Below are 16,102 nucleotides of genomic sequence, written 5' to 3'. Positions count from 1 at the left end.
TCCTCCATCCAGCTCTTTGTCGCTCTCTCTCTCTCATTAAACACACGGCACATCATTCCACTCAATTTGCTCTCTACCCTGCACTGAAAAACGTCTCACCAAAGCTTACAGAACACCTTAAAGAACACCCATTGTCATCATCCACACAACAAATTGAATTACAGTCATTGAAGGAAAAAAGTCCTTGCTGAGGAAAGCGACTGGTTTGAGAGAGCAAGAGTCATAAAAGTCACAAGGTTCGGCCGAGGCGTTAAGGTACACAATTGGCTATTAGAACAATGCAGAGGCCACATCAAACAAACCAGTGCTGAGCCTCAGGATGACACCAGATGGATGAGACCCTCATTCTGTGCTTGTTTGGACAGGTTAGAGCCAGGTTCAACCCGTTTGATAGGATCACAGCCACACAGTCGTCAAAAGATGTTGAGCAACTGCTGAAACCAGCTGGGTGTCTTGTCATTCATTTGTCGTGGACTGACAGTTTTGAATGAAGATAATTTATTATATTTATCATAAGTGTTGCTTGTATATGTATTCGAAAAGCTGATGTGAAATAATTTGGGGAAATTGAAAAGTTATGACGTGCTAAAAAAGATTTACTGCAGCCAATTCTTTAAATTGACATGGTTAAAACTAATATTATCGTTTGTTTAAGATGTAATGTAATGTGTATACACGAAAAAATGCTGTATTTTCCAGATACCGTGCATGTTTGTATCTCCTCTTTGCACCGCCTCTCTGAAACACGCAGATTTTTAAAAAAGCTTATCGATCTGTAAAGCGAGGTGTGCTACGATTGGCCAGTTAGCCAGTGAGTAGTGATTGGTCGAATACTGCAAGCGTGTGACGGGAATGTAACACCTCTCACCATATTTGGAACATCAGGTTCCAAAGCAATTGTACTGACATGTATGCCCACCTTCCTTGTGTATAGATTTGGGCGGTCTTAATCGAATCAAACCACAAACTGACGTAGATTTGTGGGGGTGTGGTTACATGAGGCGTTACAGGCAGGTCTGGGTGAGATCTTGCTTTTAGGTAGAATGCATCTTTTGTTCTGACACAATTTTACGTGTCTAATACATGCATGGGCAACTTATAACACAGAAAAAAGACACAGAAAAACATGTGACCATTTAAACAATTGACATTATGTCTTTTAAAGGTAAATGGCCATGCTGTGCACCAACTTTCAGCAACCATTCCAAATTTTAATATAAACAGCATTTCTAGATGTATTGGGGTCATTCCAGTCAATTTTAATAAAATGAAACCTCAGGTGTGACAAAGTCAATCCAAATATGAAAAACTGCCAGCAAGACACATGAAAACTGTGATGAAAATGATTTTTGAACTTAATCTAAATAATGAACAAATATTACTGTTGTATTGCTTAACATTTAATATGAAGTTTTTTTATTTGAAGTATTTGAGGTCTGAAAAAATACAGAGCATCTTTTCGGTTATTTGGACATGTTTCTCTTGTTTTGCATTTTCTGCAAATAGAAACAATATTTTTTATTTGAAATTTAGGAGAAATATTGTTAGTAGTTCACAGAATAAAACATGAATAGTGAAATCTGAAATTCTGAAAATATTTTTTAGATTTTTCAGCATATACTGTATATAGGCTTCGTATTATTTCGTTTTTTTACTGACTCACTGTTGTATTTTGTTCAAATGTGGAAAATAAACTCTTTAAAACCTTAAATAAATCCCAAAATGAATGTCATTCTCACCCAAAATAGTTAAACCGCAAGTTAAACCAACACTCTCTCATGATATTAGGTTCATCACAGGTTTCTTACTGTCAGTTTTAACACTTAACCAATTATAAACAAAAGTAAAGCAATTAGGAGCTCCCGTCCTTAATGTCGACATCAGATGTTTGACGCTTCACAGATCATACAGTCCTGAGATCAACAGTGTCCATGCTGTCAGCTTCTATGATATCTGAACATGACTAAAGATTTCTCTCTAGATAAAGACCTTGACAAAACATGTTCGCTTAACAACGGCCTGTTGAGCTTATACCAGAGCTGCTCATAAATCAGAGGTGACAAGATCTAAAAAAAGCGAGAAAGAACAAGAGCCCACAAATGAAAGGAGTGAGCCACTGGCCAAATGTTCCTGAGTCAAAGCTCCGTAACAGGTTTGGATATTTCTTTTATTTGTATCAAACCCATGAAAGGAATTATCCGAACAATGCTACACAGTTGTAAAAGCAAACTTCTTTGATCGTTTTCCAGTCTTAGACATTCACTTTTTCACAGTGAGAGAGATTTCTTGACTTTGACAACCGGTTGTTGCATCCAGCCAGAACTCTCTCTTCTCTGGTATCCATCATTCTCCATGTAAGCACATTCCCTCTATGTGGCGACCAGGCAGAGAGATTTGTGACCCTCATTTCCTTAAGATCCACCATAAAACTGCCAGCGTTGTCTATATGGGGCACATCATTGTGGAGCTGAGAAAGCATGAAATATGACCCCCTGTCGCCTGGGTATGGCTAAGTGAGAAACCCAATTGGGGGCTGGGGGGTCCGGCGGCTAAGTGATTTTTACTGTAGTTTTAGTGGCATGCAATCGCACATTTATTATGTTTGGGGACTTTTAGGATTTTCGGGCAGGCGGATTTTTGCACATGCAAATATCCAGTTGGTGGAAGAATCCTATGTGGCCTGATGTCATGTAAATGTACGGTGATAGACAATCTGCGTGTTTGCATATTAAAATAGTTTGTTTTGTAATGCTCTGAATAAAGAGCTACTTTACCAAAGAGCAATGAACAACCGAGTTGCTTCATTTATTTCCCATTGATTCGGTGCTTCTATGCAAAGCTTTGTTTTCGATTCAACCATTAACATATAAATTAGGTGCTCGCAGAGCCAGATAAATTGCAGAATTTAAAAGGAGAGTAAAAAAGCCATTTTGATGTTTTTGATTCAGGCCAATGCGCACAAACTGAATGAGTATCATTTGGAGTCCAAGCGTGAAATAACCTGAATATAAACATCATGTTTCCTGGAAATAATAACAAAAGCCTCCTAGGCATGAATCGCCGCAGGAAGCATAATATGATGTCTCAACCGTATATTTGTACCATTTTCTTTAAAGCATTTAAAAAGCGCTCTTGGGATGCTTAACTCTGCATGGACGTTGTTCAGATAATAGTTGAATAGTCTGATTTACTTTAAGATTATCATGTGACGCCTTATATTCATGCTACTGATAATAAACTAAAGCTTTGCATTGAAAGGTAATACAATGCGACGACTGGATTGTCTCCTTGCTGAAAGTTGTTCATACACCGGGACTATATATCACCGCCTCCCTGTCGAAAGAGTGAGACCTTTACAGGCTTTGTCTGGGTGTAAAAAGACAGGAGCCAGCAGCACACGTGGCTCTCGCTGTGCAAACTCCCAGAGCCGTAAAGCTAGATTACCACAGGGAAGGAATCAAATACACACATGCCCTTAAAACCACTCAGTTTACAAAGCACCTCAAAGCCTTCCAGCCTTAAAGTGATTTCTTACAGAGCGTAAAGACAAGTTCTTGAATTTTAAACTGTCGTGTATCATTTCTGTACCACTCAGATCAGCGAACAGAACTACAAATATTTTTCCATAGCACTCCCCCTTGTCTGGCATTGGTTAATCACACAAATAATTCATCCCCTAATTGAAGTCATAGAATAATGTTGTTTTGTCAGACTTTTATTTATTATTACACAAAATAAGAAATAAAATGTACATTTTAAATCCATCGAGCATGCCATACTTATTCAGACACGGAAAAAAAGAGACCATAGCAAATTTTCATTTTGTCAGCATTTTTAGGTGTATTGTGGTCATTCCAGTCCAGTATCTGTTGAATTTTTTACAAAATCAAACATCAGGAGTGACAAAGTCATCCAACAACAATGTGAAAAACTAACAGCATGACAAGACACATGACAACTATGATAAAAATCCAGGTTATTACATAAAAAAATATTTGTATTGCTTAAAAGTGAATATAAACCTGTTTTCTTTGCAATATTTGAGGTCTGAAAAACAAACAAAGCATCTTTTCTGGTATTTTGACCTGTTTTCATGTATTGCAAATAAATGCAATTTTGCTTATACAAAATGCAATTTTTTTTATTAGAAATTTGGGAGAAATGTTTTTAGTAGTTCACAGAATACATTTTTTTTACCTAAACACATACATATAAATAGTAAATGCTAAAAAACTAAATTTGGTCTTCAAAAAATGGTCTCTTAATTATTTCCGTGGCTGTAATTATCTCTATATGTTAAGTCAGAACACATATGCACTATAGCTTTAAATTAGAAGTTAAAAAAACACAGTTGTTTTATCCAAATCCTGGCTAAGATAAATTCCTTTCAATGTTCTTTCTCAAAACAAATGGCGACTGATCGTTTTTCAGGCAGAGACAGTTGCATACACAGCTAAACACCTGAGCAAACCTTGTTTTGTGAACACAGCCACCTGTCCTAGTCACAGTCCTTAAGCATGAAGCTTTAAGACAAGAGCAAACAGAGAAGAGACGACAGAATTTGCACGTAACTGAAGACCACACAGTAAAACAGCCTCTCTGAAATTCAGTTTTAAGATTGAACTCAAACAGAGTTGTTTAGCTTTGATGTTTTGTAACTTTCAAAAATCTGAGAATCGGATAAAACCTGAATTTTCATGATTGATAAATGCCCCTAAGATAATTTTCCATATTTGTCTCTCTCTTTAGTGAGGTACGTATGGATATCATTGCATTATTTTGACACTCCTGTTTATTTTGCATTAACATGCCTTTAAACATTTCTGACATGCACCTGACCTGTAAGCATGCCGAACCTGACAATTTTTTTTTTCCATGCAACCAAAGCAATGTTTTGTGTCCTCCTGTAGGTTCATTTTGCGATAAAGCGACCAGCTGACTCTCCTTCACATAATGTACATCTGACCACTGTATAACAGCATCAAATAATCCCAATGAGTCAAAAGGTTTCTTTACAGAGGTACACACCAAATAAATTGAGAAAGTAAATCTGAAAGGTTGAACGTCAGGGGTTACTGCCCTTGCTGGTGAGCAACCAAATCATTAATACCCTAAGCTTTGGCCCTTCAAAAAAAAGGAAAGAAAGAAAGAAAAGAGAGATTTATGTCAAGCAGCTGTGTGGCTGTCGGCTCCTGAGCGGGAGAAGTGAGTGAGTGAGAGAGGACGACAGAAAACACCTGGACATGGAGCAGAGAATCACTTTCATCTGCCCAGGCAGCAGTTGAGAGAGAGTGTGACAGAGAGAGAGCGAGAGAGAGATGTCTGCACTTACTTCATAACAATCTCCAGCAGTTACAGGCAGCTACAGGCTGTCACCAGCTCTCACACATTCTCATTCAGACGCTGGTCTACTGCTGACTCGGCCAAAAAAACAACTATTGAACATTTCCAGCCACATATACAGTCTAATAGGGCCATGTTGTCAATGCATTTTAATGGGAAATTGTTACACAATGATGAATGTATGCACAAATTTGACGTCTTGTGAGAGCTAGCCATACATTGAAGTTTTAATCCAAAACGCAACTTGAACAAAATATAGCTAATAGCCTAAAGCTTGATCTATTGACCTTCTGACCATATTGAGAATGAGGCCGACAGCCCTCAACTTGATTAATGACATTAGACGTTTTTTACTTTTGAACTCCGAAAATATTTCTCTAAGGCCAAAACATGTCATTCTGACTTCAGGACAGTGAGGAGCATTGTGCACATTTTTAAGCTTCAGATAAGCATCAGAAACGGTCAAAAATGAAAGATAAACCCCAGATATGTCGTCTGTTTTGAGTTTGCGTTAATGGTCGAGTCACACGGCAGAGCACATCATCAGCCGTGATAGAAGAACGAGACGGTGAACGCTGAGGTGAACGCGTTCATTCTTGTGGTCTGCGTCTCATCTTCACGAGAGATCAGACAGCGAAACGTCTCCGCTCATCTGTTACCGCTTCTCCCAGCTTTCATCGCTGAAGATGGATCATACCGTGAGATGCGGTAATGTGTATTTCCAACTCCTGCATATCTCATTACGGATCGATTCATATGCTCAACCTGAGCCCCAGAGGAACCGGCATGTACGGTATTCCATAAAATGAGCTTCTATATCTGTTCAAAATAAAATCAATTGTGTTTAGTGCGTGTAAACTGTGTGATTTGAATGTAAAGTAGTCAAGAGTCACTTACTTATTCTTTATTAATACTTGACTCGTTAAAACCACATAAATGTAATTTGTCATGTAAAGATGCTTCATACAGACTGGTTTTCTTGACCAGAGTTAGATTAAAGGCTTCGCAAGTGGAACAGTACTGTCACCATTTAATCACCATTTAAGACGGAAACCCACAGACACATAAAGAAGATATTTTTCCTCAAATACCAGACCTTGAGAAATGATGATAAAGGAAGACCTTGAGCGCAATCGTTTCATTCTATCTCCACTCACGTATATCAATGCCTGTGCTAGAATCTGCACACACCTGATGCACTGCTCTCAATGAGCCCCTTATTTGCTGATTCGGAGCTGTGGTCCTCCACACAGAGCCATGTTTGATGGATTATAAGAGTGACCTGAGGGTGAAGTACTAAAGCTCATTGTGAGGCCCATGGCACAGGAAAGGCAAGTGTAAAACATGAGGGTCTTACTTTTAATTAACATACAGAGGTGACCTGCCCATTGGCACTCTGGGACCAACAAGCCTTGCTTGATTCTAAGAAAATATCTTGCGATAACATGAAAGTAACAGTATCGAATAACACAAACCAATTCATTGACATAGAATTAAAACAACAAATTTTATTCAAATAAAGTTTGACTGATCAAATTTCCATCAAAGATAGGAATAAGGGGTGTCAAAGGTTTGTATTGACCAAAAGATATTAAAAACCACGATTATCAATATTGTGATGAAATGCAAGTTCACCTAAAAATGACAATTCTGTCATCATTTACTCACCCTCAGGTTGTTTTAAACCTGTGTAATGTCTTTGTTCTGTTGAACACACAAAAAAAAGATATTTGAAAGAATGTTGGCAATTTTCAGTTCTGGGACATCACCCACTACCACAAAACTGTTCTGTTTTGAAGAATTTTGAAGAATTTAGGAAAACAAACCGTTCTGGACCACCATTCAATTTTTCATACCGTGGTAGTCAATGATGTCCCAAAAATGTCAGTTGCTAACATTCTTTCAAATATCTTTCTTTGTGTTCAACAGAACATATATACAGGTATTAAATTGATGTAATTGAGTAAATGATGACAGATTTTTTGGGGGTTTGGGTGAACTGTTCACTTTAATTTTACATAGATTGAATAGTTTGCCCAAATGAAAATTCGTTAATAATTTACTCACCATCTGGTCATTTCGAACCTGTATGTACTTTCTTTCTTCCACAGCAAAAAAAAAGATACTTTGAAGAATGTTGGTAACCGGCACTCATTCACTTGCATTGGTTTTGTGTCCATACAATACAAGTGAATGAATGCCTGCGCTGTTTGGTTATCAACATTCTTTAAAAGATATTATTTTGTGTTTTGCATCAGAAAGAAAGTACAAACAGGTTTGAAATGACAAGAGGGTAAATGATGAGAGAATTAAAATTTTTGGGTGAATTTCCCTTTAAGTTTTACATACGGTGGTTGCAAACTCTCTCTCTCTGCCAACCTACTCTTGTATTTTGAGTGCGATTTACTGATCAAAGAAGGAGAAAACACCCAAATAAACAAATTAAAGATTATTTTTATAGCATAATTTATTTTGCAATAATAGCATTAGCAAGAATTCTTTTGGCCATGATAATCATGTAGTGAAGTTCTGATATTGTGACAGTCCTAATAGCATTATTAGAAAAGGTATTTTATAGACATTATAAAACGCATTAAACATACAATCACATAAGAGCCATTTATAATACACTTTTTTTTTTAAATGAATAGAAAAAGAGTGACAGCCGTAAAACGCATTTCATATAATATCAACAATCTAAAACAATTCCCACAAAATCAGTCCAGAAATGCAGAGTCTAGTAAGGAGCCTTCGCATTCATACAGGTTGGAATAAAACCAGCCACATAACACGCAAGTGTCACTCTTCTTTGGCTTTGTTTACAGTGCATTGGGTCAAACTGATGTGTACAGATAGAGTGCAGATGGTCATGTTTTCTAAGAGTCGGTGGGTTAAATGCATCGTATCATCACTTCCTCTCCTGCTGTCACTCAGTCCACTAGCGCAACACTCTGATGTCCGGGAATGCATTGTCTCCATTTGGTCTAAAAGCCTCTTGTGTACACGTGTGCTGAGCAAACTCATCAATAATCCTCTAAAAACATCTCAGATGATGGCGCACGTCCACATAAATCACTCTCATTCAGCTTCAGCTGAACTACTCTGTCAGTGTCTTGGTTACAATGATTAATGTTATAAAGTTGACACATCTAGGGAGGGTCTTACATTCCTATCGTCCACCTACATAATGTCTGTCAATCTGTCTGTGTGTCTATCCCTAAGCATAATGATACTAACTGAACTGAAAGACAGTGTATTGAAAACATGTGGTGGAATTCTCCCAAGTAAACACCTTCTCATTGTGCTTAGACTACGCTCGGTTTAACATATAGACACACTCAGACCACAAATACTGTTGCTAGAACACACTAAACATTCAATGTCCAGTCACACACACATAAGCGAGCACGTGTAAAAATAAAAGCAGGGCTTCTTCATCAACTGCCATCTACAGTCTCATGTAAAACATCTTAATAAAGCTTTCTGTACGTACCGTTGGCACAGGCCTCGTCTCATTCTTCAACTTCAACTGCTTGTTTCTTTTCTGATATCCTACACCATGTCTGAGGTCTCCTCTATCCGACAGGCACAGACTACGCCAAGCACAGAGGTGGAAGAAAATACAGCATGAATTAGCATTCCTAAAGCAATCACGTGACTAAAGTCAACCAATAGGCTGCCTCAGATTTAGTACGATCCACCCCTCGCCCCTCCCTCTGCTTGAGCTACTCTCTTGTTTCACTCTCTCACAGAATCCCTTTGACAGCGCTGTGATACACAGAGTCAATGGTACATCCACAGGGATGTTAGTTTGCACTTCCGTAATATCCAGAATTAGGAACTCGATTTATATATTCAAGTGGGAATTACGATTCCAAATTGGTGTTAATAATTGAAATGAATAAAATTAGATGTCATTAGTGTCATTGGATTGTTACTTTGTGATTGGATATCTAAAGATGTTGCGACACAAGGTATATAACACAGTCAAGTCCAAAGAGTTTTTTAAAGCATTAAAGGGAAGGTTCACACAAAAATTGAAATGAATTTACTCACTCTCGTGTCATTCAACCTTTATGACTTCCTTTCTTCTGCAGAACACAAAAGAAGATAGTTTGAAGAACATTGGTAACCAAACAACATTGGCCACCAATTGACTTTAATTGTATGACACAAAACCACTAAGACTTTTCTCAAAATATCTTCTTTTCTGTTCCACATTAGAAAGAAAGTCATACAGGTTTTGAATGATGTGAGGGTGAATAATATATGACAGAATTAAAATTTTCTATAGTGACACCACTATAGAACACCACTCCACTGGTGTAAGGTGTAAAGTGTGAATATCTCTGATGCTGGAGGCCTTTTGTTCAAACCCTATGTTTGCCAAAAAAAAAAAAATCGCTCTTTGACCTTTTTCCATCAAATACTGTATCAGATCTTAAGACCTGTAAAAATAAATAAGTTTTATTTACAAAGTTTAGGGTAAGGTAAGGATAGGACTTTATTATCTCAGTTACAATCCTTTTAATGACTTTTATAATTATAATGATTTACACTGCATAATGTTTAATGCACAACAATACTGAGGTGCAACTACAGTTGAAAGAAAAAGTATGTGAACCCTTTGGGTTTAATAACTGGTTGACCCTCCTTTGGCAGCAATAACCTCAACCAAACGTTTCCTATAGTTGCAGATCAGACCTGCACAACGGTCAGGAGAAATTTTGGACCATTCCTCTTTACAAAAGTGTTTCAGTTCAGCAATATTCTTGGGATGTCTGGTGTGAATCGCTCTCTTGAGGTCATGCCACAGCATCTCAATCGGGTTGAGGTCAGGACTCTGACTGGGCCACTCCAGAAGGCGTATTTTCTTCTGTTGAAGCCATTCTGTTGTTGATTTACTGCTATGCTTTGGGTCGTTGTCCTGTTGCATCGTCCATCCTCTGTTAAGCTTCAGTTGGCGGACATATAGTCTTAAGTTTTCCTGCAAAATGTCTTGATAAACTTTGGAATTCATTTTTCCATCGATGACAGTAATCCGTCCAGTGCCTGAGGCAGCAAAGCAGCCCCAAACCATGATGCCCCCTCCACCATATTTCACAGTTGGGATGAGGTTTTGATGTTGGTGTGCTGTGCCTTTTGTTCTCCACACATAGCGTTGTGTGTTCTTTCCAAACAACTCAATTTTGGTTTCATCTGTCCACAGAATGTTTTGCCAGTAGTGCTGTGGAACATCCAGGTGCTCTTTTGCAAACTTCAAACGTGCTGCAATGTTTTTTTTGGACAGCAGTGGCTTCCTCCGTGGTGTCCTCCCATGAAGTCCATTCTTGTTTAATGTTTTCCTTATTGAAGATTTGTCAACAAAAATGTTAGCATGTGCCAGAGATTTCTGTAAGAATTTAGCTGACACTCTAGGATTCTTCTTCACCTCATTGAGCATTCTGCACTGTGCTCTTGCAGTCATCTTTACAGGATGACCACGCCTGGGGAGTGTAGCAACAGTGCTGAACTTTCTCCATTTGTAGACAATCTGTCTTACCGTGGACACATGGACATCAAGGCTTTTAGATATACTTGTGTAGCCCTTTCCAGCTTTATGTAAGTCAACAATTCTTGATCGTAGGTCTTCTGAGAGCTCTTTTGTGCGAGGCATGGTTCACATCAGACAACGCTTCTTCAGAACAGCAAACTCAAAACTGGTGTGTGTTTTTTATTGGACAGGCCAGCTTTAATCAACACATCCAATCTCATCACATTGATTGGACCCCAGGTTGGCTGACTCCTGGCTCCAATTAGCTCTTGGAGAAGTCATTAGCCTAGGGTTTCACATACTTTTTCGACCCTGCACTATGAATGTTTACATGTTGTGTTCAATAAAAACATGAAAACGTATAATGTTTGTGCGGTATTATTTTAAGCAGACTGTGTTTCTCTATTGTTGTGACTTAGATGAAGATCAGAACACATTTTATGACCAATTTATGAAGAAATCCAAGTAAGCCCAAAGGGTTCACATACTTTTTCTTTCAACTGTAGTACCTTCCACTATTTATAAGTACCAACAGTATCAAACTACTATTTACACTTATTTCAAAGAAAATACAGCTACTTTCAGTTAGTGTAAATAGAATATCGCTAAGAAATGCTTCTATGTTAACTTAGTGTAAGCAGAACCCACTGCTACTTAAACTTCGTGTAAATAGCATCTGTCGATATTTGCACTTAGTGTAAATAGTATTTATTGCTATTTACACTTATTGCAAAAAGTCGCTGCCTTTTATTTTTGTGTGTATAAAAATCTACTTTTAAACACATAAAATGTCTAAAATAAATTCTAAATTTTGGTCTGTTGCACCTCGAAGATCTCTAACAATTGAAATCACATATCAAAGTCATAATTTTTAAATATTCTATTGACTTGAAATTTCATTAAATTATTCAATTAAATTAAAAACATATTTTATTCAAAAAGCCCAATTTCCAAAGGTTTCATGTTCTACTGGCTCTGTAAATTCAGCACCTTTTCATTACTGATAATTTGTCGAAAAGAATGGAAAAAACCTCTTGTTCCGTAAACACAAAAAAGTGCAAAGTTATGAACTTAATACCAGAAAGGAGCCAATCGATAGAAAAAAGGTGGTGAGCAATCATTCTTACACCAACAACAGTGTAGTAATGCATCCAAAGTCTCTGCGTCGACAAAATGAAGGGGAGGGGGGTCTTACAGCATGCCTCCGCTGCCTCATTTTATAAGACTGCTTCAACAAAGAGTGCCAAGCACGTCTGAATGTTGTACACCTAAACTACATGATTCCTCTTGAGGTGCCCGTCTCGCACAAGGGAGACTCAAATATCACAGTTTTTAAGTGTAGCATGAGGCAATAAACTGTTTGTTAAACAGGAATCCTGTAACAGGATGCTTGGATACTACCGGCTGTTACGTGATGTGCTGTGTAATAGTTTGGGACACACAGGTGCATAAGCAGCTTCAATGTAATTAAACAGGTCAAAGAACAGCGAGGAAAATAAAGGGCCTGTGTTATTTTCTGCTGTGATAATAAGTTCCTTATGCTTCTGTTTGTGAGTGTGTGAGAAGACCATTACGCTAATAGGCCTTTACAGGGCTTAACGTTTTAAAATGACTAAGTGCCCATTAAAAAGGTAAATGTAGTTTTATAAAGCAATAAGCCACAGGAGGAAGTTTTACAGTTATTATACCAACAGTGTTTTTTGCACATTGTATATTTACTATTAAGCTGCTTGTCAATCAAAATTAATTTTTTTCGGTGGAACACAAAAGAAGATATTTTGATAAAATATCTTAGCGGCTTTGACTCCATGCAATGGAAGTTAATGGGGCCAATGTTGTTTGTTTATATTCTTCAAAATATCTTCTTTTGTGTTCTGCAGAAAAATGTAAGTCATACTAGGTTTGGAATGACATGAAGGTGAGTAAATGATGAAATAGTTTTACTTATTAGTGAATTATCCCTTAATTAAGACAATTTACTTTGCATGTCATGTGCCATGTTTTAAGATTACATTCTCTTTAAACACCAAAAAATTCTCTTGATAATCAAAAATTTAAATTAGTTAAAAAATGTTTTTACATAATTTCTTAAAGCAACCATTAGATTAAAGTGCCCTAGTGGTGACAGACCCATTAGATGCATAACATTTAATTCTAATAGAGAGTTAGTTGATAAATCCAGTTGTTGGAATGTAAGAATTTGGGACAATTGAAAGACTTAAAGGTCCAGTGTGTAACTTTTTGGACGATCTATTGACAGAAATGCAATGTCTTAATGGATGTACAAAGACTTTGCATAATGAAGAGTTATGTTTTTTTATTACCTTAGAATGAGCTATTTCTATCTACATATGCAGCGGGTCCCCTTGCATGCACGGCATTCGCCATGTTGTTTCTACAGAAGCCCTAAACTGTCAAACTGTTCTACAGATCGACAAGAGGTGAAAATGTGACAACATCTTAGTCCTGTGATAACCACTGAGTGCTTCAAAAGGGAAGGGGGTGGTTGAGTGAGCCGTTAGTTGCAAATCGCAACCTCAACACTTGATCCCGCTAAAAAGAATTTCACACTGGACCTTTAAGGCCACATTACCTGAAATAATATAAAAAGCGGTGACATCCCAACTGTCATTCACACTAACACATTTTTTAAAAACAGAATACTAATTTATAGACTATAGTTGTCTATAGTAGTAAAGTATGGTCTATTTACTGACAACCTATTCCAATATTCATGGCAGAAATAACTGGCGTAGTGCTACTAACCCACGATCCATCACTTTCAACAGAGATTTTTGTCAGGGCAAAAACAGGCTCACCCCCACGCTGTTCCTTATCAGTCATAAACGCCCCAGCATCATTGCAATTGCCCCCATATACAAGAGACCCTCCTCTTTCTCGTCTATCTCCCCTGTGTTGTGCTGTAAATCAGTAAACTCCTCTCAATGAGGGCACACTGCTGCCTGTCCATAACACACGCCATGGACAGCATCTCATTTCTCATCCTGAAAACATGGTCATGCAAAAGCAGTTTGCATTCTAATAGCAGAACTGATTTCCTTCATTGCAAACAAATAAATTCATGAAAACACTTTTATGAAAATTTGATGTCCATCACAGCTTTTTTTCGAATGAGAGAAACAGTCATTGTTGACAGCTGTGGTAATGAAAGCCAAGTCCATTAAATGTCTCTTTAGATGTGATCATGTGATGCAGTGTCTCTAAAGGTTGTTTGTGGTTAACTCTAGTGTGCCCATCAATCTAGCTTTCAATGGGAAGAAATCTTTCCAGCTCCTGCGGTGCATGCCACAAAGTCCAGAAGTCCTGATCAATGTTTAGATGACATCAGACACATTTACTGTCAACACAATCCATTATACAGAGCTTTCTCTGTGAAATATTAATGATAAAGGGCAGAAACATCCCAGATGTTTTAGCTTGACTTTACAAAGTAATAATTTGATATCTCTGCAATGCAAATATGCACTGCAAACGTATACCCAGACGTATACTCTGTAATATGTCTCGGAGACGTCTGAACTTCTGTAATAAGTCTGCTAAAGACCTGGAGATCTGCTGTGTAAAAACATCTGCTAAACATCTTAGAAAGAGCAGCTTTACATCAATTCTAAATCATAAACATCTTACAGACATCTTCTAGATGTCTATGTGACATCTGACAGCAGACATCTCCGAGACGTAATGCAGATGAGCAAACTATGTATTGTAGATGTCTTGCAGATGTAAATGCAGACGTCAAATAGACGTAAGCCGGTTGTATGTGTGCTATCAGGGATATGCTTTCACTATAATACGCAAAAACTGTATTTTGCATGTTAAAACAGGACGTTGCCCTCTGTGGGCACTAAAATATTCACATCCAAGTTGGTTTGTCCCCATGGTGAAACAAAAACAAGGCTATAAAGATGATGTTTTTAAATAAACGCCCGTTCTCACCAAACGACCACATGCTTTACCACTAAAATCGATTTAGATAAACATGCAATAAACAACGAGACGGCAACTTCAATTATGAATGCAAGTACACCAACCTGTTGAAAACGACGCAACTGTTGACGCTTCACGGAGAATCATTCATCCCTCTGCAGACGAAAGATATTGTTTTGTCATTCGTGCAAAAGCTTCATTCATCACATAGCTTTTAAAATGCATTTGCAATTTTTCCTGAGAAGTAAAGCATGACGACTTGAAGTTTGTTTACGTTCTGGAGCCTGAAACGACCTCTTGCGTTCACGTGAGGTAGTATTTTTCAGAGGGTTTATTTGATAATAGGTTTATTATCTGCCCTCTGGAAACAATTAGGTTGTTTCTCTGTTTTTCTTTTCATTTAAATTGCTAGTATATCTCTGTATTTCTGTTTCCACTTTGCAGAGGGACCGGTTCTCCACCTATTCAGTTTTGTAGAGCTGGAATAGTTATAACATTACCAAGTTATGACAGTACCAAGCTTCAAATTTGAACATAATAAAAATCCAGTGGCGAGAGGAAAGAAGGAAAGAAGGTATTTAAAAACACCTGTTTTTCAAGGAGCTATAAGGCATCAAAAAGGAATACAATGGAAGAGTACACTTAAAATAGGACGTTCAGGTGACTTGTTTGAAATATGACAAAATATATCATAAAATAATCTATAATAGGAGTAGAGCTAAACAAAATGTTGTTATTTCTAATTTGCCAATGTGCCATGTTAAAATGGTGGTCAAACTCAAAGGTTGATGATATGGATATTGGATGAGGCATCGGGTGATGGGAAGCGTGTAATGTGGGTGCATTTATGTACAGTATGTGATGAAAGAGTTGGGGCTGTTTTTTGATGGGAGGAGCAGCCAGCTGCTTTTTACTCAGAGCCTGTTTTTCTCTATTTCTCCCTTTAGCATGAGTACCGCAGATAAGGCCAAACGTTCAATTTCTCATCCAAGTGAGACCACCACCTTAGTCAAGGAGATGAGTGATAACGGGAGACAGGTAGGCCTAAGTCTAATTTTCACATCATTGCATTTTGAGTAACTGGACAAAATACTGAAATAATACTGGAATATAACAATAATTTAAATGTATTAAATAAATTAATAACAATAGGTTTTATTGAGTAAAAAGTACACTAAATGTTGAATATTTCATTACAGGTTTTCATTTCACCACCTAGTTTATGGTTTAGACTTTGTAGGTTAATTTTAATATATTATTAATGATTTTTGTGTATAT

The 16,102-nt window shown here is 37.5% G+C and overlaps 1 protein-coding gene across 1 annotated transcript in view; it reads right to left on the bottom strand.

Annotated features, from left to right (window-relative positions):
* The window catches only part of phc2a (polyhomeotic homolog 2a (Drosophila)), a 39,710-nt gene extending 24,688 nt beyond the window's left edge, over nucleotides 1-15,022 (bottom strand). Inside the window, exons 1-2 of the mRNA XM_056733789.1 lie at nucleotides 14,929-15,022; nucleotides 8,837-8,936 (exon numbers count right to left, since the gene is read on the bottom strand). The gene's annotated coding sequence lies outside the window, so the exon portion shown is untranslated. The remainder of the gene's footprint in view (nucleotides 1-8,836; nucleotides 8,937-14,928) is intronic.
* Between the last annotated feature and the right edge of the window lie 1,080 nt (nucleotides 15,023-16,102).

The sequence above is a fragment of the Triplophysa dalaica genome, chromosome 20, assembly GCF_015846415.1.
Source record: "Triplophysa dalaica isolate WHDGS20190420 chromosome 20, ASM1584641v1, whole genome shotgun sequence".
Taxonomy (NCBI): domain Eukaryota; kingdom Metazoa; phylum Chordata; class Actinopteri; order Cypriniformes; family Nemacheilidae; genus Triplophysa; species Triplophysa dalaica.
The sequence above is the reverse complement of the archived record's forward strand: the minus strand, read 5'-3'. Positions and strand labels throughout refer to the sequence as shown.